At 37.8% G+C, this 24,387-nt stretch overlaps 1 protein-coding gene across 11 annotated transcripts in view; it reads right to left on the bottom strand.

The window, feature by feature from the left end:
- Positions 1–24,387, bottom strand: part of NCKAP5 (NCK associated protein 5) — a 1,007,163-nt gene that overhangs the window by 874,629 nt on the left and 108,147 nt on the right. For 3 of the 11 annotated variants that reach the window (XM_057505665.1, XM_057505674.1, XM_057505666.1), the window contains exon 1: positions 9,680–11,740. The exons of 6 other annotated variants lie outside the window; for them this stretch is intronic. The gene's annotated coding sequence lies outside the window, so the exon portion shown is untranslated. Of the gene's footprint in view, positions 1–9,679; positions 11,743–24,387 lie in introns of those variants that run through there. 2 more of the 11 variants (XM_057505675.1, XM_057505673.1) reach the window with 2 other exon arrangements.

Genomic DNA, 24,387 nt, shown 5'->3' with positions numbered 1-24,387 from the left:
AATGAAAAATGTTCACAATGGAAAATTAAAGGAGGTTATAGAATTATATGGAAAGTATGATTTTCAATTATACAGATGTGTGTGTGTTGTATCACAGAGGGAGATTTGACCTGAAGTCTTATTTTAAAGATGGCTGTTTTAAAACTTGCTTGTAGTGTCTCACTATCTCTGGGGAGAATCTTCCTGGCTTCTGTGTGGTCCCTTCAAGTTATGTAATATAAAGCAAGAACAAATATGTTAAATGTGTTGAAGCAATCTATATGCAAAAGATTCTGAGATATTCTATGCATTTACAAATTATCTCCCTGAAGATCAGTTCTTTCAGAGAATGTTTCTTCTCTGAACCTGGTCTTAGATGGCCATCTACCTTCAAATCATTGCTTGTTCTTAAAAAGATGTGATATTATTTTGTGATCAGTTTTTGCAAATGGAGATGTTTGATCTTTTCCAGATCAGAAAAGATCTGGAAATCAAGGACCATGTTGGGCTTGAGGCAGCAATAACCTACACTTTGGGAAATATTCTCTAAAATTAGTATGAGTGATCATCTGTCCCCCTGGCCAGATACACCATCTCCATTTGGGCGGGGTTGGGGGAGCTTTCATTTCCTGAAGGGAAGGGAAGCTCCTTCTTTCAATCATTCTGTAAAGGGGTTAACACTGGAGCAGTCAATGAAAACTGGAGAGAGCGACTCTTGGACTCCACTGGAGTGGAGGATTTCCATTTCCTTTGGGACTGGGGCCAGTTCAACTTTATAAGTAGGCATTTCTAGAAGCAGTTTTAAGTTATTTTTTATGTTACATTTGTCTTCTCTATTGTTTAAATGTCAGTACATTGTTCTGAAAATCACAGCCTATTCTCAGCTATGCATGGGAAGCTAGAGAAGGGCTATCCCAAGAATTGAAAGGCAAAGAGATGAACAGTGTTTTGTCCTGAAAGTTTAAGTGTTGAAACCACTAGCGGTCATGATGGGAGGCCCAGGGGAGGAATCAGCAAATTGGTCCATATCACATGTATAGCAGCAGAGGCAGCAGGGCTCTATGCAGCAGAGGCCAGAACAGAACAAGAGTCTGTTTCTGAGCATTTATGAGGTCCAGCCTTTAAAATTTTCTCAGAAGCTGCTAAGGAACACTTTTGGCAACTACATTGTTGGAAGTCAAGCTAGCATAATTGGACATTAAACACAAAGGTTAAAGAAAACTAACAAGGTGACCTTATTTTGTTAGCCTCAGGCAAAAAAGGGCTGCCTGGGTTAATAGTTTATATGCAAATATGTAAATGTATGTGCAGGGAAAAAAAAAGACTAGAAGGAAATGCACCAAAATGTTAATGAATTGGGTCAATTCTTGCTGTGGGATTATTAGATATTTTTCTTTTGTATACTTTCCACATTCTCACAAAATTTCTACCATAATAATGAGAACAAATGTTATTTTCTAAAACTCATCAAATGGCCTTCTTTTAAGCATAGTGTATAAATGTCTGAAAGGTTGCAGTTTCCCAGAACTCTTCTGTCTCTCCCTGTCTGCTTCAGAGATTGGCCATCTCCTCCTGTAAACTCTATATTTTGTATTCACAGTGATATCATTTCTCTTTATCATTTCTTTAGTTTCTTTTCAAATATTCTCCTCCATGCTGTTACCCTTAGGTTCTTCCAGGAAGACTTACATTTTATAGTGGTCAGAATTACAGAAATGCAACTGTAATCAGTGAGAATCCAATCAACAGCCAAAAGGCAAGGAAGGTGTTTGGGGCTGTTTGGTCTTTCCCAAAAACTAAGAAGTCATTTCATCCACATAGTACCCTAGATATAATAGATTTTTAAAACTTAATCACATATAAAGCCAAAGACTTTGAAACTTATTTGGGGGGAGATTAGGACTGCACAGGGCTTAATGGGTGGCTTGGAAGAGACCCCTCTTTCCTCCAGCCCTCCTGCAGAGGGCTGCTGTGTAGCAGCAGCATACACAGGCTGAGGACCAGTAGCTTGCATCTGGAGATCCTGGCAGCTAAGGCTGGTCCAGAGCACCTTGCCTTTTCCTTCAGGTCACTCCACAAAAGCAGATGATTGGTAAGTCTCCAAATCCTAACAGAAATGAATAAATTCATCCTCTATTTTTCTCTGTCACAAAGCTAGTATATCAAAACTGGTGAAGGGAATGGAGGAAAGGAGTACAGGTAGGGGAAGTCATGTTCCTGAAGACAAACTGCCTACTTCATAACTTGACCAAGAAGGAACTCATCAGGCACACAGTACAGACACCAAAGTTTCCCCTTCCTGGGCAAATGGCAGCCTTCATCAGTAACCAATTAGGGGCTATCTTTCATCAAACCCAGAGCAGCCTCATGGCCTTTCTCAACTCCTTACTGCAGGCAGCCAATGCCAACTGATGAAGTCAGCATGGGAAAGGCCAGCCCTCTGTCATGTCCAGCCTAGGGCAATATTCTCTCTCATCTGTAGTGTACCCTGAAATTAAGGTGTGTCAAAAGAGTCAGACATGCAAGCAAGGAGAGGGTGTCTGGGACAATGGGCAACATCCCCAATGTCAGGCTCAGGCAAAGAGCTGATCACAAGACAGCATACAGATAGAGAGGGACAGGCTCCTTCTCATGAAGCAATTTGTAAATGCCAGGCAGTTAATAAACACAGTTAATCCACAACAAAACCCTGAGAGATGGATAGCATCAGCTTCATTTCATAGATGAATTTATTTTATTGAGGTTCTGAAAGTTTTTGTCACGATTCAAGGGGTCAGAGCTGGGGGGAATTTGAACCCAAGTCAGTCTGATTAGAATACTCTTGTACTTTCAATGGCACTGCTAAGTAGCAGGCATTTAGAAGATAATAAACCATGATTAATTGGGCTCATGAATAGGTGTATCTTACCCCAAATCACATAATCTTGAAGACTGTCTAAGGCTTGGGACAAAGAGATCATTGAATTATTCAGAAATGTGTTGCCTTATCCTGAGTAAAGAATAGAGCTTAATCCTTCAAATAGTCCCTCAAATTTTATCTGTACATGGTTAGATTGAGATTTTTACGAGCCACTTCTGTCTTACCTTAATCACTGTGCAGCTCCTCTCCAGCTATGATTTCTAAGCCTCTCTCTTTCTCAGGGAATATTTCATACATGAAGTAATGGAATGAAGAGCTATGCACTGTGTTCTATCCTTTTGGTTTCCATTTAAATTTACAGCTTGCTTGTATGAAAAGATTCCCAGGGCTTTAACCAAGGTGGTGATTATACTGTCTATCAATTAGTTTGCATCTTAGCACAATGTTCGTGTCTCCTTTCCACTCCCTCATAGCAAAGGGCTGTTGAACTCAACAGATACACACACATGCTTTCTCCCAGGCATTCTGACCGAGTTACAGAGTGTGTGTCACCCAGATGTGCCTGCCACAAGACGTTAGTTGTTTTGGAAAAATTAACAAAAACATACTTATGCTAGTAAACTCCCACAGCTGAAATCAGCTTTTCACTACAGTACTATTTTTTCATGACCCCACTTTAGAATTAATTATACTGTTGCCATGTTACATTCCTCTCCACACTAAAAATTTTCAAGCTAAGGAATCTTTGATAATTTTCTAGGGAAAATCACTTTTATAGGGCTTTCATTTCTGAATGTTGAAATGCTTCCTTTGTGTTCTTTTTAAGTGATTACGGTGATAAGAAAAAAGAAGCTAGAAATGGTACAGATGTTGCCAGATAAAATACAAGATGCCCAATTCAATTTGAATTTCAGATAAACAATGATTTTTTTTTCATGTAAATATGTCCCATGCAATATAGGGACTTATACTAAAAATTTTGTTATTGTTTATCTCTAATTTAAATTTAACTGGATGTCATACATTTTGATTTGCAAAATCTGGCAAACCTGTTAAGACAGAGAAAAAGGAAGGAGGACAAGATTCATGGGTATTACATATATTTGAGTTGATATAATAGCATAATCTATTAGAACAACTACTTTAATTCACACATTGTGATAATTTTAAGTAAAGAAAGGGAAAAAAAGGATTTGGGGAAATGAATGAAAATATATCAAGGGCCACGGAGGTTATAGGACATTATCGGGGAGGACTTTTCATGAGATTCTAGGAATCCCCAGTGTTATGGCCAGTATAATGTTAGATCTGTCAGATCTAACACAGAAATTAGACTTCCTTGAAACTGTGGGAGATTAAGGGAAGTACTCTTCCAAACTGAAAATCAAGCTTCATATTGTTTCTGCAGTTCTAGCAATTTTTCTAAGTTGATCTTCATTTTTGAATAAAACCTGGTATGATACTATAAATCCTATCTAATATGTCCTCATAACCACTAAAGACAGGCATCTTAATTGAATAATCAATGGATTTGTTGAAGCTACCAAATATAGAGCATTGTGCTCAGAATTAAAGTAATAAAATGAAAACAATGGTTTGTACCTAAAAAATACAAAGAGAGAAAGATAAACTATGACAAACAGCACAATACACATGTGTTGTATGAACGCATGAATAAAGTACTGAACAGCCAGCTGGAGGTGGGAATGGGTCAAACCTTCATCAAGGCAAAATCTGAGCCTAACTTTGAAGGAAGCATATGGTTTCAATATACAAGCAGTGAACAGCAGTCACTCCAGGGTTATGAACAAACACAGAAGGAGTGAATGTTGATGATGATAATCATGGTCCAAGAAGCACAGGGAATTACAGTGTGTGGAGAGTCTGGTAGCTGACAAAGTTGCAGAAAGAGTAGCTAACAGTTGCACTGTTGAAGAATTTTAATGTTAAGATTATATATTTTGGCAATAAAGAAGTTATCAAAGATTTTCAAGGGCAAGAATAGTCCTAAGATATGTTTTTCAAGAAAGGTAACTGTAGAAAACAATATGAAAGCTAGACTTCAGAGTTTGGAGATCAGAATACTAGCTTAGGAGTATGCTGACTGTCCAGGAGGCAAGTTTATATGAAGAAGCAGCAACAGAAAAGAGAGCAATTGAAGACTGACAATGCTGATCAGAGACATAGAATAGTAAGAAGAAACCGGAGTCATAGAAGTCAGTGAAAGAGAAAGTTGAACTGAGAATCAGAGCTTTCAAGTTGGCAGCTCTCAAGAAGAGTTACTTGGATTTAGCAATAAACCATCCCTGGCAGAATTTTCAAAGGCAATGTTAGATCAGTGGTAAGGTCAAGGGCTTGGTTGAAGGATGAATAAAAGTGTTTCTGCTCCCAGAAATATAACTGATAAACACTGCAAACTCTTTTAAATGCATGTCTCACTTGAAAGGAAGGGGAAAATCCTAAGAGCTAAAAAATCCACCCAAACAGCCAAAGAAACCAAAAAGGAAGCAAAAACACAAAAAGGAAAGCTAATGCTGAATTAGTGATCATGCTGATAGAATTTCACATTCCAGGGACCTAGAATCACTTGGGAAACAAGACACAAAGCCTCCACAAGGTGGGAACTAGAACTTAGATGCCCACAAAAACTCAAGACCTTTGAAAGACTAAATGCTCCGTGAAATAGTGGACTAGAAAAAAACAAAATCTACTCATCTACAAAGGAAGACAATATGGAAGCTTATCATGTCAGCTTCAGCTCTTGTTAGGAAAACAAAACCTCCCTATGCCTTACCTAGATAAGATCTAGAATATTTCATGGGACATACTTAGTATTTTTTTAATGTTATTATTTATCTGAAAATAAAGTTTAACAGTGTCCTGTATTTTTATTTCCTAAATCTGTCAAATGAACCTTCCCACCCATTCCAGTATCCAAGAATTTTAAAATACAGACCTATTCCATGTGAGCTTTGAGTTCAAATTTATACAAACATCAGGGTTTGTAAAACCACAAGCCAAAATGCTAACTGAATGTTGCCCTGATTTGGTAGCATCTCAGAATGTGTAGCAAAAGCAAATGCAAAGGAATAAAATGCTCACCCAGAGCTCTCAGGATTTCCACAGATAAAGAGTGTCAATTTAAGTTTCTATTCTGAGTTGTATCTAAGGAAACAGACACTAAGGAAAGGAGTTTGTAGGACTAAAAACTATAAAAGTAGACTCTCTAGGACTTCATATATCAGAATTTTTGAGAGAGAACACAACACAAATAAGCAATATTGAAAGAGAACTAAATTGGACTTATAGATATTAAAATATAATCATTAAAACATAATTGAAATAAAAATTCTTCAATGTGTAGTTCAAAAGGTGAATTGGACAGAATATGGAAGGAAGAACTAATGAATTGGAAGATAGAATTTTTTTAAGTTTATGGAATGTAGCAAATAGACCTAATGAAATTAAAGAGTTTTAAGAGAAATGGAAAATGAGATTTAACATACATCTAATTGGAGTTTCAGCAGGAGACAACATTTGAAAATACAATGACCAAAAAATATCCTTGATGAAAATCATGAATCCTCAGACTCAGGAAGTACAAAAATTTTTTAATTAATATTTTTAAATCCACTTAAAAATTTTTTTCAATCCACACCTAGACATACCATACCAATTCTACAGGTCACTAAAGACAAACATGACCTTAAAATCAACCAGAAAGAAAATATTTTTTTTTGTCATCATTAATATACACTTACATAAACAACACTGTGGTTACTAGATTCCCCCCATTATCAAGTCCCCACCACATACAGAAAATACTTTCAAAAAATACATTAGACTCACCCCTACAAAGAGATTAAATGCAGATCTCTCAGAAGCCATGAGAAAATAACTTCAATTTACAATTTCATACCTAGCTGAATCTCCACTCGAGAGTGAAGTCAAGGAAAACGTATTTTCTGACAAACAAAAATTTTAGTTTACCATGAATTTTTCATTAAAAGAATGACTACAGAATGTCTGAAATGAATGGTAAGCAAAGAAATTGTTAAATGTATAAGTAAATCTATTCAATCCTGGCAGTAAAAAATAATATGATAATGTCAAATTAGAGAAGTACAATAAGTAACAAGATAGAAACTAGAATATTGCACAATAAAAAGTTTGTAAGACTTTTTTCCCATAAGGGAAGTGATAGCTGTTAGATTAAGTTAAGCACACATACAGACTTTTAAGGGTAACTAGTAAGGCAATAGGGTCTTTTAAAAATTAGAGGAAAAATGAATTAAAACAAAACTCATTGTAATTATGAATAAAAAAGTTCTTTGAAACTAGGCTTACATTCAAATATTAAACTTCTGTCAAACATAAGACCATTAGCAATGTTTTAAAAAATATATAAGAAACCAAACAGCCACAGAGTCAGAGGAGTATTTGCAACATACAGATCCTTACAGAGTAAACATCCAGAATATAAGATGCCTATGAGTCAGAAAGAAAAAAAAATTCACAGGAAAAAAATGACAAACAGATAGGAAAAAGCCTGTCACAAAAGAGGCTACATAAGTGACCAACAGATGTAAGATAACCTGGTCAATCTTGATCATCATTAGAATACCTCTCTGAGGTACCATCTCATACCACCTATCAAATTAGCAATAATTAATAAATTTGGACAGTATCGATTGTTGAAAAGAACGTGGAGCAATAGGAACTCACACATTACTGATTGGAGTACAAGTTGGTTCAATTATTTGAAGGACAAATGGCAACATCCAGTAAATCTGCCAAGGCATAATCACTACAATTCAGCAATTCTACTCCTAGGTATATATCCTTGAAAACTCCTGCACATGTACACAAAGAAACATGATCATGGCAACATTATTTGAAACAGGAAAAAACTGATTTATAAAGTAACAAGCGATGATCAATAAGGAACTCTCTCTAAATTACCTAGTAAGAAGCTAATAGGATTAGGAGCTTCCTTCCTAAAGGACAGGCTGTACTTCCTGTTGTCCCTCCAAACCTTCAGGAGTTAGGCAGCTTACATTCCCAACAACTGCACACAACTAATACTTGACCCTCAGACTATTTGACACCAAAGCAGTCTGACTGTCCCCAGTCCTATGAGGATCTTATGTTCAGTTCACAGAAAGAGAAACAGGGTGGGAACGTCCCACTGGTGGAAACTCTCTGCAGGGGACCCTTCCAACACTGCATCCAAATGCACTTGAGCTCAAGTGCACCTTATGTTGCTGAGGGACCACCTCCCATCACTTTCCTGCCAGTGAGTATCTAATTGCACCAAGTGATAATGCTGATATCTGCCCTGACCTCTTGACACAAAAGTTGCAAACTAAGTGTCCACCATAGAGAGTATATGAATTATGGACTATTATACAATGGAACACCATCTCCATGGATGAATCTCACCAACACAGTAATGAATGAAAATTCTAAGAAGATACCAAGTTACAAACATATAGTATAATACCATTTATATAAAGCTTAAAAATACAGGAAACAATATGACACATGATTGATTATGTGTGCATACATACTTAGCAGTACTTTAAAGAATGATATGGAAATGATAATTACCAAGTCCAAATTCATGATGGTGGTTGCATCATTGTGTATTTGGTGCAAGTGAGATGGGTCTAGAGATGGGCACACAAGAACATCAATTTTATTGGTAATACCTTATTTATTAAGCTGAGTGGTGATATTCAGTCTTCATTGTGTTCTTCTATACACTTTCTTATCTTAAATATTTCATAACAAATTAATGAGAATGAGGTAAGGAATGATGTATGCAGAGTCAGCACATATCACTCTTGTAAAGAGGAAATTTACAAGGGTTGAGGAAGGTTTCTTGGTTTATGGAGATGTAGGACCCCTTGGAGGCCACCCAAATGGGATTCAGTAGGAAGTGGGATGTTCTTCAGAATGTTCTGAAGTCATTGACATGCTTATAAATAGAATCGTATTTTCACTGGACTAGGGAGTTGAACTGTATAAAAGTTTCCTTTTAATTAATCAAGCAAACTTCTGCACAACAAATATTCATTTTGCCTATTTTTAAAATACCAAACAACCCCTACACACAAAATCACTTCACTTGCAAATAAACTGCTTTCTGTTAGTTATACAAATGCCAAAATTTCAGCTGGAATTGCATTGATATTCATTACATATACTTCTGATCTCATTGGTAGCTCTGGCTGTAAGTATTTGCCCAATGAATGAATGAATGGAATGAATTAAAAATCTCTTAAAGAATGAATGTGTGCTTAAATGGCTCAAATTCACATTGACTGCAGCCAATGCACAACTTTCAACAAATATGAACAACTACAAATCAAGCACTACACTACCCACTGATGAGAAGAAAGTTAAATTGCTTCTTAAAAGTCCCTGCCAAAATTGTATCATAACTTTTATTATTTCTTATGGAAATGACTCCCCCATTCTTAAAGCCTTTATGAAAACAAGGATTTTGCTCAATGTCTCTTTTTTTCCCTATTCAGCAAATAGGCAGAGATATGGGTAAATAAGGGTGAAAAACTGTACAGTCAGTAGCTCTTTGGGGGTTTTCTGGCATGTGGAGATCTTTTGCATCTCTGTTTACATGGACATCAGAAATTTGTTCTTAGCTGTAAGAATAGCAATGTAAGCAACAAGATATTTCTCTGCTTTCTCATAGTAAAAGATTTCAATTATTTCTTTCCTTCTTTTGTCTTACTGAAGTTCTTTATCCCCCTTCATGCAACAAAAATACTTTATGAGAGAAAAATACATTTCTAATTTTAAGAAATACATTATTTTTACCTTTCTCAACAAGCTAGCGGCTTCTTCGACAGCTGCATCTGGTTCTTCATTTTTCTGGCCACCAAGGGTGAGGTTCCTGAAGTTTGGTCTATAACCCTAGCCCATTGCAGGAGGCCAGCCAAGAGCTGGGAAGACTCCGGAAATAGGGTTTCTGGAACAGGCCAGAGTCAGGCACCAACTGCCCTGTCCATGGTCATCCCCTGCTCCTGCCTGGCTGCGCCTGGCACTAACAGTGGGAGATGATGAAGGCAAGCACGTGGGCACAGCTTCCTGCCAGGGCAGGAGCCAGCCCTCAGGCCACAGCCCAAGAGCCTGCTCGGGGAGGCTGTGGTTTGTCCAGTTTAACCAGCTCAACCTGAGGGAACCTCGTGCTTCGCCTCAGCACGCAGGGACTAGAGTAGGTGGCAGAACTTCAGTAAGTCAGATGTCTGCTTAGCAAAGCCACCTTGAGTTCAAACTCTTCCAGAGCAGGCTCACCGTCAATGGCCTCTGCCATGGAAGTGGAAAACTTGAAGCAAGATGTCTTTCCCATTTCATGATCAATACATCTATCCTGCTTAAGCCCTCATCAGCAGATCAGTCCATCATCTTTCACCATTTTATCCAGATGAACCTATAAAAAGCCTTGTCTTCAGAATCAGGCAGTCTTCGCCTGTTTTTTTCTGCTGTAGCAATTCACAGAAGAGTGTGAATCAGTCAGCCAGAGGGGAGGGGAAGGAAAATGTGGTTGATCTACCCTAACAAGAGGGGCTGGGGAATTAAAATATTTATAACTAGAGTATAGTCTTCATGGAGTGAGGCTAATATGTTTTTCAAGCAGGCAGAACTGTAAAAATTCAAAACCAAGATGCCTGTGATATTTCACATTGTCCCTGAAATATTGACAGGAAATACTACTTGCAGAACGACTTTTATAAAGTTGAGATAATATCGTGAGAAATCTAACTGCTGAGGAACTGGATTCCTGGCTTCTAATAACAGTTGGTCCACTCATTTATGGCAGTAAATAAATGTTATGAAAGTTCACGTAGAAACCATTACCTAAATGGCTAAGTATGAAAGGCGTGCATTATGGTCAGGCATGCATTTCTGGCAAAGGAAGTACAAGTTTGTTCACAAAGTCTTTTTTTAGATTACTTTGAGGAAGAATGTCATCATTGGAATACTGCAAAGCATAGCAAGTTTCATCTTTTTTTTTTCTTTATGGAATGAGAAATGACATCAGTTTACATGTCATCTGAGAAGAAAGGAATTTATTTTGTTGAAAGGCTTCCAAATCTCCCTGTTTTTGGTAGGCTTTGTTCTGAAACAAACTTTATCATTGTTAATTGTTTGGCCATTTATGGGATTGGTAGCTAAATAAAAGTTTGTTCCATCAACAAGTCTGTACATTTATACATATTTTATTGACCTAGTAATTTTACCACTGTTACACACCCATGACAATTTTAAGGAAATGCTAACATTTAAAGCCCCATTATTCTAAACTCAGTAGGAAAATGCCATGAAGAGGAAAATCTTAAGTCATTTACACACACACGTGTGTATGTGTGTATAAACTCTCTCTTCCTCCTCTTTCTTATAGTAATAAAAGGATTCCAGCCATTCCTCAAGCCAGGATCCCAAGAATCATGCAAGGCTTCTCTATTCCCAGCTCCTTCATCTATCTCATAGCTGGGCTGTAACTTCTCATATTTTAATCATTCTTAAATATATCCCCACTGCCATTGCCTCTGTTCAGTCCCTTGATATTTTGCACCTGAATTGATCCAACAATCTCTCAATCTCCCCACATTCAATCTTCCTGTCTACAACCCAGTTTCCAACTAACTCCACTATCCTATTCAAAATCACTTTGAGGCTCCCACAGCTTTGTAAATAGAATGCAAAAGCCTCCATATGGTACCCCAAATCCACATGAACTGGTCCACCTTTTCTCCCTCCAACTCTTTCACCATTCAACATACCAGATACATGGAAATAGTTGCAGCTGTTCAAAGCACCAGATTCTCTCTCATGTGTAAGCCTTCATATCTTTGGTTTCCTTTGCCTAGAAAGCACTTGTTCCCAACTACACATACCCCCCCACACACACACCTCCATCTGAAACTTTTACCTGTTGAATTCCTACTTGTCTCTTAGAACTCAGCTCTGCCATTATTTCCACATGTAAGCCTTCCCTGACATGCCTCTGCCTCTACACCTTGGTTAAGTGCCCTCTCTGTGCTGAGTACTAAGTGTTTAACATGTTTGTGTAATGAATTCTTTACTCTAGTATATATTTCCAATCCCATGAAACCTCTGATGTGACCATCATCATTTGCTTGCAGTCTCATGAATACACCATGTACATGCTTATCTCCACATCTTTGTCCACCCTGTTTATCCACCTTGGGATGGTTTCCTTCTTCTTTGGGGAAGATTTCTCTGAACATTTCAACCCTAGGCAGTATTTCTGACCTCTGAATTCATGGCACATTTTGTGCGTGTTTCTCATTTGACATTTATTTATACATAGGGCTGGTGACATCATTTATATTTTTATTTTTGAGTTATTTAATTTTTTAATGGATATACACATAGTCCCCCTGCCAATTATACATTAAGCTTCTTAAAAATAGGGACAAAATATTACTTTGTACTCTTCCTTCTTCCCCAAATTCACATAGTTCAGCACAGCATACATAACAGATAATCAATGCATATTTAACATCTGTTATGTGATTAGAACAAGACTGATAAATGATGAGAAGAGTGCACAATGTAACAAATATGTTTTGTTTTCAAAAGAATAAATTATTTCACATGAGATCATAAACAAAATGAGAAATTCATGATCATGAACACAATTTACTGTGGGCTGGCATGTGAACGTAAAGCTTTGTAAAGCAGCAGCTGCAGTGGAAACTATAATTATCATGCCAACAGTGTGAATGCACTCAGCTGTAGGACAAGCCAGATGTCAATCAAAAGTAGAATAAAAACAAGATGTACACTCTCCAAACCAATTCGTATGTATATTTAATCAAAGAGCTAACAGTCCATATGGCAACAGTAAAAGGAAAAGAAAATTAAAGGAAAGATAAAAAAATGCAAAACACTAAATGTCAAAAATAAATCAAACACATCATTAATACAACAACTGTAAGTGGGTTAAACTCCCTTAATAACCATTTACACTCATCACAAACAAAATCCAGTATGTGCTTCCTAGAAGAGATACAGATTAAACAAAGGGATTCTGAAGGGCCTGTTCATCCTACAACTATTTTTTGGAAGGGTATCTACTGTATACCAACAAGATGCTACATGACATAAAGGTTAAATGTTAAAAGATAGAGATCTACAAGGCAACTACAAACAAAAAGGAATCAAGAGTCACACTATTAACATTAAAGAAGCAGCGCTAAAGTCAAGAAGCATTATGTAAAACAATCATTTTGTTTATTTGTGTGTTCCTCATTGGAAGTGATAAATATACCTATCTATCTTAGAGAATTGTAAGTATTAAATAAGAAAATTCATCTAAAACACCAAGCATAATACCTGCCACAGAGCACATACTCAAAAACTATTGGCTTTTTTTTTAGTATCTGCATTAGTATTAGTATTAACAAGATAGATAGTCATTTATATTCATGCTGCAGAAAACATAGCATCAAAGTATATAAATAAAAATATTAGAGAAATCCTGCCATTTAAAACAACTTGGGTGGACCTAGAGGGTATCATGCCAAGTGAAATAAGCCACGTGGAGAAAGACAAGTATCATATGATTTTACCTATTTGTGGAATATAAAAACAAAACAAGACAAAATGAACAAAACAGCAGTAAACTCATACACACTGAGAAGTGACTGGTGGTTACCATGTGAGAGGGGCTGGGATTGATGGGTGAGGAGGGTAAGGGGGATAAAGAGGCACAAAAATTCTCAATCATAATATTGTTAGGCAGGAAAATAGATATGAGCAGGGTGAAAAGAGAGTAAGGTCAGTAAAGCCCACTAAAGGGCACTCAAAAATTTAACCAGTTAAAACCAGAAACCCAAAAAAGACTCAGAGTTAATAAATTAATCAGTTAAAGCTCAAAAGGCCAGGAGCAACTTGGCCTGGAATGTTTGAATATTTCCCAGATAAGGAGGGTATCTCAGCATAGCCCATGTTTTTATTGTGTTAATCATGCAGGCCCAGCTTATTTTTTTAACTCTACCTATATGCTGTTTTCCTCCTTCAGCCCTAATCAAATAATTTGAAACCTGGGCAACCAATTTAGCAAGCAGGCCCAGCCATAAACAACATAGTAAAAGGCAGGAAGGATCCCATCTTAAAGATTAGATTGCATTTTAAAACCCAGAAAGTTAAGAAGTAAGATTCTTAACTTACTCTTCAGCAAGCAGACAATAACTTAGCCCACTTTGGGGACTGGGAAGGTGGTCTTGTTTAATATGCTCCCAGACCAAGAAGCTGGTATCTCAGAAAGAAATCAGAGCAGTAAATTTCTTGTGTTAAGTTAATTTTAAATATTTAGGAACCACTTAACAAGTCTGCATATTAACAAGTCTTTGTCACATTCCTGAAAAATCCTTAAAAGGGCAACCCCCAACCTTTCAGTGTGCTCCTCTTTCTGAGGTCACCCGCGCTTTGTAAGTACATAATTGACTGTTTCTTAAGACTTTTCCTCAGTCTTTCAGTGCACACCTCCCTCCTAGGTCACCTGCACTTTTTAAGTTTGTAGACATTCTCTCCAACCTTTAAGGGCGCACCTCTCTCTGAGGTCACCGGCACTTTGTAAGTGTGTAACTTTAAACTCTCTCTCTTCAACCTTTCAGTGCGCTTCTCTCTCTGAGGTCACCTGCACTTTCTAAGTACGTAGCCTTAAACTTTCTCAAACCTTTCAGGACACCTCTTCTCCCTGAGGTCACCCATACTATTTCTCTCTTTAAGTAACTTTAAATAAATCTTTTACTCTGCTTCACAACTGTATCTCTTCCCTTCAATTCTTTGTTGTGGCGGGGACAAGAACTGAGGCAAATACACAACACCCCCCCAACATATTTGATGCCATAACTCAGATGGATTTCCATCCCCAGGAATGGAACCGACCTCTCCACCAACAATATGAGTTGGTACAGCATGGAGAATATAGTCAATAATTCCACAATATCTTCCCATGTTGACAGACAGTAACAGCACTAGTGGGAGTGAGGATTTAATAATGTGTATAACTGGTGAACCAGTGTGTTCTATATCTGAAAATAATGTAAGATTATACACCAATGAAACTTAAACAAAAAAAGAAAAATATTACAAATATTAGGAGAAATTTACAGACTCATATTAAGAGGAGAATGAGTAGGTTTTACTGCTCCTCTTTTTGTTCTTGAAATAACAAGTGACCAAAAAAATGGTAATAGAATATAATAATAATAGTTATAATAATAATAATAATAACAAATATATATATATATATATGTATATATGTTAGAGAGATCTTAACAAAAGCATACCTTATACTTAGCCTAAAAATTTTGAAGATCTCAATCTAGAGACAAGTTTCTCTTGAAAAAAAACCTTTTTAAAATTAACTTAATAGTTAAACAGGAGAATTTAAAGAATTTAAAGGAGGGAAAATGTTCAAAAATTCTTTTTTAAAAAGCTGTTCCATTATTACACCCAACTAATTTGAAGAAAAAGATAATTTCCATGCAATGATAACAATATCATCACCACCATCACCATCTTTATCATCACTATTTTATAACAGCCAAATATATTTAATGCTTACAGTGAGCCTGTAACTGTGATAAGGGTTTCCTTATATAATCTCATTTAATCTCACAAAGCTTCCATACAATATAGGTGCTTGTGTTTACATTTTATAGATGATGAAACTCATGTGTAGATAAGTTAAATAACTTACCCAAGGTTATAAAACCGGCAAGTGAACAATCCAGGATTTGAATTCAATGACTGTGCTTCATTGCCTTCTCTATCTAAACAGTTTCTAAAATACTGAAAAAGATGAATGCCTTCCGAATTAATTCTGTGAAACTTGCACAAACCTGATAGCAAAACTTGAGAAGCTAGAAAATAAAACAAAAAAGAGAACTCCAGGTAAATAAGCTAGCAAATAGTAAAAATGGTTACCTATAGATGGTGGTGATGATGATGTTTATGAATTTGTAAATAAAAGAGAAACAAATGAAGACTTACAGTTCAGAAAAGGAAGAAGGAATCATAAACAAGAATTATTTGCTATGATCTAATCTCTTACAGCACTAGACCAAATAGATCATACATATCTATACAGATGCAAAAAAGACATTTATGAAATTCAACACCTATTCCTGAGTTTTGCTAACTCAAAGTGAATCAGAAATAGATGATTACTTCTACAATATGGTAAAGAACTTCTATCCAGAACTAATAGCAAAACATAGTAAATAATAAAACATGAGCTTCATTCCTCTTTGCACCAGGGACAATACAACAATAAATGAACAAAACATTTCTAGCAGTACAATGAGAATAGAAATAGAAAGAGAGGAGATACATAAATATTTGGGGGAAATTAGTGTTTCAGACTTTCATTTTTTTGCTTTGAAAGGTAAAGGAAAATAAGTAAATCAAGTTTGGTAATTCCACACTCCAGGCAGTGAATGGTATAAGTACTTCAAACAGATTTGAAGTAGAACATAAATCCATACTTTTATGGTTATGCAGTTTCCTTTTCTAACCTCAGAAACTTTTAGAATCTTTCACTTAACAATTTTGTGCTTTTACCATATGCTGACTCAGAAAATAGATTATGATTAAAACCTATGAGTTCAATAACATTTAAAAAGGTCACTGTAGTTCATTATACTATACCCCCCCCACACACATATGCATACACATATATTATGTTTTCCTATATACTTCTGAAATATAGTGGTATACATATGGCTGTTGGCATTCTTATGAATTTATAACATCCTTCACAATAACCGCATAGCCCTCCCACTCATAGGAGCTCATGGCCCACAGGCAGGAACAACTGCTGAAGACATCTTCAGAAATTAGGAGAACAAGAAATCTGAGTGGGAGAGTATGGCCCAAAGGAGATGGGCTCTTGATCTAACAAGTCTACAAGACTACTCAAGAATGGCGAGGTGACTCACTATTTTACAAAAGCTATAAAAGGTACCTGATAAGCACACAAAGTTTGGTTCCTGTATTTACATACTGAAATGGAAGAACTGTGATTCACCCATGTAATTCCTAATAAGAAAAGATCAGATAGGGAAAAGCAAGGTCTCAATTTTAATAGAGAAAGATACATATTACATAGTAAAGAGAACCAATGATAATCACAAGGGCAAGAGAAGAGGATTAGAAGTGTTCAGTCAGATAGACATTCATTCTAAGAAAAGAGAACACACAGTTTATGAATATAAATTTCCACTGCCTCCCAACAGAGTCACGTACATACTTGCAGAAAGATTTACAAATAAAATAGTGAACAGTAACAATTAGATGGAAAGCAGCAACTTATTGATGGAGGACTCATCCATTAAAAGCTTTTCTACTCAAAATGGATCACAGCCAGAACTTAGCTCTTCATTCCTCCCTGTAGTATGCATTCTTGGTGGCTACTTTCAGAACACTGCCAACACCATGACACATTTGCTTTATATAGCTTTTGAGTTGCTCTGCAATTTCCCTCTAGCCAAAGAGTTTTACAAAAACTACTAGGGGAATAAGAAGCACAGACAGGTTGTCTCCCAGGCTTGGAATCCTTGCCTGAGCAGTTACTATCTAAATTTCTGCTGCTTCCAGTAGAGGTAGAATGGATAGTGATCTCAGCTAATTATTATTTTATCACTGAGTTTAGCTGACTGTATGAGGATGAACTGGTGACCTGAATCCAATTCTCTTAGTGATTTGTCACCACCCACATTGAGATTTTTTTTTTTAATCCAGGTAGAGCTAGAGACAAGCCCAACTCCAGCCTTATTAACTGGGAAAAAATTTTACCTTGCCTCTCTGAACCTCAGTCTCTTGATCAGTAATAGGAAAAGAACATTATCACATGGAATTATCACAGTAATGAGCTTAAAGTACATGGTTCACATCAGGCTTTGCCAGGGGATGCTTCCTCACTTCTCCTCTCTTATGTATCTTAGGTTCCCAGTTTTAGGGATCAGAACTTGGCCTGTGCTAGCTGTAATTTTGCATCCAATTCTGGTTTTATGACTTTTAAATGAATTTTAGTATTAGAGACTGTCTTGGGAAAGCATTTTATCACCTCCTTCAGGATTCAAAACTCAACGTACTCTCCCTTCTCTATCCTCTCTTTACTCTGCCAGCAATTGGAACGTGTGCTGTCAATTCAAAGCACATTAAAGAATGTATTGCTAAGCTTCTCTGTGATTGTTCACATATGTACGCCTCATTTCAAATAAATGGTAAGGTTCTTAGAAATAAAAAGAATGCTTTCTATTCTTTTGTTCCCCTACAATGGAGCCCAGTTTACTTCTCCATACATAGTGGCACTCAGTAGATACTTGTTATCCACCATCACTATTATGAAACAAACTAGGGAATTTTTCAAAAATAAACATGAGTCTCATTAATCAAATACCTTGTAAATGTCTTTTAAAGATAACACTATTACAAATCACCTTTAATTGATCTGTAAATTCAAATGGTTAAAGAGTTGGGCAGAAATTTCTATAAATAATCTTTCTCATAAGTTGCAAAACATTTTCAAGACTTGATTCAAGCAAACTCAGCAACATCTAGGACCAGATCCTACAGATCAATGAGTGGTTGTCGAAATGTCTGGAGGCAGGTACTGCATTTAGTCTAACAAATAACACACTTCTGCAAAAATCAGCCTTTCTGTTATAAAGAAAAACAGAAATGGTAAGATCACAGACTTGAGGACTGAAAGAAAATTAAGGAGATCAGGTGGCCCAGCCTTCACCTTTAGGAAACTACAGTGTTATTATTACATTTTACTGATCAGACAACTAAGAAAGTGTTTTGATCCTTTTTCCAAGATGAATGTTGAGGGGCTTTTGAGGGTCAGGAAAAGTTCTGGTCATGACTAGACCTATAAAGGCATCTGGTCTTTGGGTCTGGTACATTTTTTTTGGTACATCATATGCAAGTTTAATAAATTCCTCCAATCTCTAGATTTGGAATTAGCAAGATGACTTAGATACATAGTAGCACCCTACTCCCAATATCTTCCCCCTCCTGGATCAGGAGCAGAGATTTTCTGCCTGTGTCAGCGAAGACTCCATGTCCATCTCAAAGGCTCTGCCTGAGCAGCTTCCCCTTTTGCAGATTTTGGTTCTGGGCTGATGTCACTCATGTCTTATCTCTTGCTAATGTCCCAATGATTTTGGGGGACAGTGACTATGTCATATTCACAAAACTTTCCTAGTGCCTTGCTCAATACCATGCACACAGCAGGTACTTAGTACTGTTTTTGAATGAATGAGGAGTGCCTCAGGTGCTGAGTCTACGGGTAGTAGTTTGATCAGTAAAATTGGTGAAGGAACCACATGCCCTATTTTCCATCTTCTTTACCATCATAGAGTTTCCTGATGGGGCTCTTTTCAATAAGACAGAGATGCCATAACCTTCAACTGGGGTCTTGGGGCAGATTCCTGTGTCACATGGCAGAAGCATGAGGCTTGGCAATTCACCCGAGTTACCCCTTCAATCAAAGCTGCCTTCAGCTGAGAACTTAAACTGTAGGCAGACACAGACCATCATTCACTCAATCATTCAGCTCTTTTTTTGGGCTCAACTCCTACATTTCTAAATGAGGAAATTATTTACTCCTACAGCTAGTGAGATCATAGCAACTTTATGAAGAAATATTCTCTGAAGCAATACTGTCCTCAGTATCTTTTATGTGATTTTATTCTACTGTGGCAATTTTCACTTTTCTTAGTAGATTTCCACACAAAAGCCTAGTTTTAATGTACTGGTAAGTCAGTCAAGGTAAGCAAAAGGTACATATTTTTTCTAGAGGTGAAATTATATTAAATCAATGTAAGCCACCATACCCATTTTAAAAATTCACTTCTGATTTAATTTCTTTTCTAATATGGTCTTAAGTTAGAATACTAGCCTAGCATCTGGCACAGTATGGATGTCAAGAGAGAACAGAGCCCCATAACATTAGGAGAGGTTGAACTTCCCACCCTACTTTGGATAACTCTCCATCAACTTTACCATAGACACTCATTGAGATCCTGCACAGGACTAAGAAGGACTTGGGAGATGGTCTTAGAACGGTTTTCTCATCAGTCCAGATTCTCAGGGTATGGCCTTCTCTGCCTTGCCCTCCCTTTCCCAAGTCCAGAGAGGAATGTGATCCCAAAGGTCTGAGAAAGGGCCTTAAGTGCCATCCTTAAAGTAGTGGATGATACAAACAGTGGTGCTAACAGAGGGAATTGCAACTACTAAGATTAGAAGCAGCTGCTGAAACTTAGTAACATGAGATATTGGCAGCAGGAATTGAGAGAGGTTCCATTTGTGAGACAATATGATTCTGATGCTCAGCTGAGCATATGTGGGTCTGAAAGTTACATGGAGCTAGAAGAGCTTGGAGAAGGTGTGCCTGTGTATTCAAGGCCAGAGGGATGGGACCATAGAGGACAGAGCTTAGTAACTAAAAGCATTAATTGAGGACCCAAGATTATAGCTTTCACAGGGGACCCATTAGCTGCTAAATTATCTGCACTCTGACAGATTTTCTGTTAGATATTTATTCTCATAAATCTTCAAATGTTTAAATGTTTCTCTCTCCACCTGTTCAAATGTGTGACATACACCTCAAAAGCAGAAGGACAAAGGAACATCTTGAATATTAGTCAATAAAATGCATATGGGTTCTAGAGTCAAAGAGAACTGAGGTCAAATGCAGACATTTCCACGTTATTTATTTAACCTTGGACAAGCGATTCAGCTTCACTGAGCCTTAATCGCTCCATCTACAAAATAGCCATCTTTTAGGAGGCAATGAGGTAAGATGCACAAAGCACCTGACACATGGTAACACCAAAACAGAAGCGATTGTTATGCTTTGTGGTTAGAATAGTGGCAGGCACACAGTAGGTGCTCAATAAGTATGAATGGAATCCTATCATCAGAACTCAAAAAGCAGACCTGAAAAATGGGACATGGGTTTTGCCTGCTGTCTGGGATCTGGAAAGCAGCCTTGAGAAGAGGGGAGATGAACCTAAAATAGTCATAGGGAGTAATAAAGGTAAACACCCACCTCTCCTGTCCCCAAATACTCTCCCCTGCTTCAGAGTTCCAGCTCTTCCAGGCAGAGATTTCACTGAAAAGGCTCTTGTGTTAATGGAGTAAAGAATTATCAATAATCGAAGTCCAAATTAAAATAAAAGGTACCAAGTGTAGGACCATCTCCATTATCAGTCTGGACTCTAAATACAAAGAGGATTTTTCTTAAAGCTTCACAATTGGAGTTATCTTATTTCTCCATGGATTCAAGTCCTAATAAACAAGAGATGATTCCCCCATCCAATTCTCCCATCACCACCACCACCATCACAAAACAACTTTATCTCTCTGACATAAAGACAACACACCTCATTGTGTCCCTGACCAGCTTCCCCTCCACCCACCTTCACCATGCGCCACAGTAAGAAACAAGGCTGGCAGTGCAGCTGCTGGTCAAGGGTATGTGTGCTGGGGAAGAATGGGAGGAGGTGGCTGCATATTAGCCAACCATTAATGAACAATGTTGACAGTCCGAACCACTGAAACCCACTTAATGTATTTTTTCACTCAATTGGAGGTAATGATTGCTGCCCAAGAGGGAAATACCCTTTAAGCATGGCATGTGGCCTTTGCAAACTTTTTACAAATTAATGGCTGGATTTATTTACCTTTCCTAACCTTAAACTTTCTCTCCTATCCCATAAGAAAACTGTTATTTACAAAGATGAAGGAGGGACACCTACTTTTTCAGATGTCAAGAGACATTTCAGCCAGCAGTTCCAAAGGACAAGAAAAACTGTAGCAGGACAATAACAAATTAATACTTTTCATGGTGTCTAGAAGCCTTTGCCCTGAATATATATGATCAAAATAAGAACCCAATGTTACTTTGCAATGTGGCCACTTTTATTATGAGCAGATCACACAACCCGAGGGGCTTTGTAAACTGCAGCAAGTAGTGAAGGGAGCTGGGAGAGGCAGAAGAGAGAAGGTCCTCAAAGCTCTGAGTCAGAGCTCAGCTATTTGGGGGATTCCACTCATCTCCCTGGGGGTTAGCAAAGCTGAAAAGACATCCAGTTCTGGCCCCTGATGATAAACAAGGGAAAGAACCCAAAACTCCACACAATTTTAATGGTTGAAAGAAGCCCTAAAAAGAACTACCTTAAAGATCTGGAAAGTTAAAAATGAAGGCAATGTTAATAGAAATGTATGGGCAAGGCTAACACTTTTGGCCCACTGTCCTCCCATGGCAGAGCCCACCATCTCCAAGCACCCTTTGCCCTCCTTAGAAGAAGGCTGATGTTGAAGGGGGTAAACAGTCCCTGTATATCCCAAGGGTCCTTTGGATCATTTTGAACTGAAAAGAAAATCAGACTTAAGATGATAAACTGGCTAGCAAGAATCCACATATGGGTTATGAAAAATTGACTGTAGTCCCTGCAGCATCCTATAGTCATCTGCAATTTCAGAATACATCCTCTAAGCCTGTATTTAAGGGGCAATGGGAGCTGTATATTAGTGGTGTGTAAAATATGGTTCCTGACCACAGGGAGATTACAGTCTCATTAGGAAAATAGGTCATGTGAAATATTGAGAGGACTAAAAACAAGACGGAAACAGTTTGGCTCTGAGACTCACTGATAAAAAGAAAGGAATTAGAAAAGCTGAAGGAAGAGTCGTTCTTCTATCATTCTCAGACTGGGCCTTTTCAGCATCCTCTCCCCCTCTTATTTTGGAGGGTTCCAAATGGAAGGCAGGTGGGACAGGGTGCTCCTTAAACCCCTGCCCACACAGTGCGGGCACACAATTCTGCTCAGCCAGCCAGAGGCTCACGTCTATTTCTGGATCTAGACCTACACTGTAAAAAGTGGGGGACAATCGAATGTACTCACGGTGTCCACAGTAGGGTTCTGCAATGGCTGTGATGTTCTGGCCTTGCCACCCTGGCCCACCATTCTTGGAATTCCTATTTCTGAGGTGCTGGATTTGCCTTGGTTACATTCTCTTTGCTGGGTCTCCAGTCTCCTGCTGACTGTCTGAGTCCCTGACTGTGGCTACATACACTGGTTTCTGTCATTTTGACCCAAAATACTGACTTCTATAGCCATCTTACTTGTAAGAACTGTGCTTATTCATTTTTCCTAACCCTGGAATTCCGGTCACTACATCTCCTTGGGAAGGATATATTTAATTGAAAAAAATGTAAAGGCATCCAGTGACAAGTACTCTGTTTTGGGTGTGTTTGTTTTACCACTACCTGGCATGTAGTAGAAGCCCATTTTGGTGTTGTTGAAAAAGTCCTGCCTCTGGAGTCAAATTAAATTCCACTTCTTACTTGGAACTCCTCAGGATCTCAGCCAAGTCACTTCACCTCCCTGAGCCTCAGTTTCCGCATCTGCAAACAGGGACAACAATTCCTACCTCATTGGACGATTGTGAAAATTAAATCAGACATTAAATTTGGAAATAACAGTTCTTTCCAACAAATGGTGCTGGGACAACCTGTAGAAGAATGAAGCTCACCCCTGATTACCTCACATCATATATAAAGATTACCTCCATATTGATTACAGACCTAAATGTAAAAGCTAAAACTATAAAATTCTTAGAAGAAACATGGAAGTAAATCTTCATGACCTTGAATAAGCAATGAATTTTTAGAGATAATAAAGAAAAGTACAAGCAATAAAAGAAAAAAATAGATAAAAAGGACTTCAACAAAATTAAAAGCTTTTGTTGATCAAAGGATCTATCAAAAAAATGAAAAAACAAACTATAGAATGGGAGAATATATTTGCAAATCATGAATCTGATAAGGGCCCCATACCAGAATATATTGGGGTGTCTGGGGAGAATGAGTGACTGTTAATATGTAGACAGTTTCTTTTTTGGTGGTGAGAATGTTTTAAAATTACAAAGTCATGATGGTTGCACAAACTGAATATACTAAAAACCACTGAATTGTATGTTTTATATAGTATGCTATCTCAATAAAGTTACTGCAGATAAAGTGACAGTGTATATATAATCATGCACATATATAAAATGTATACATCTAGGGGCGGAAGATGGCGGCGTGAGTAGAGCAGCGGAAATATCCTCCCAAAACAACATATATCTATGAAAATATAACAAAGACAACCCTTCCTAGAATAAAGACCAGAGGACACAGGACAATATCCAGACCACATCTGCACCTGAGAGAACCCAGCGCCTCGCGAAGGGGGTAAGATACAAGCCCCGACCCGCGGGAGCCGAGCGCCCCTCCCCCCAGCTCCCGGCGGGAGAAGAGCAGGCAGAGCGGGAGGGAGACGGAGCCCAGGACTGCCGAACACCCAGCCCCAGCCATCCGGGCCAGAGTGCAGGGCGCTCGAAACTAGGAAAACAGGGCAGCAAGAACAGTGAGCGGGCACTGGAGGCCGGGTGCCGGAGGACATAAGAAAAGCACGCGACCATTTTTT

This window comes from Manis pentadactyla, chromosome 8, assembly GCF_030020395.1.
Source record: "Manis pentadactyla isolate mManPen7 chromosome 8, mManPen7.hap1, whole genome shotgun sequence".
Classification (NCBI taxonomy): domain Eukaryota; kingdom Metazoa; phylum Chordata; class Mammalia; order Pholidota; family Manidae; genus Manis; species Manis pentadactyla.
Note: the sequence above shows the minus strand (reverse complement) of the source record. Positions and strands in the feature narration are given on the sequence as shown.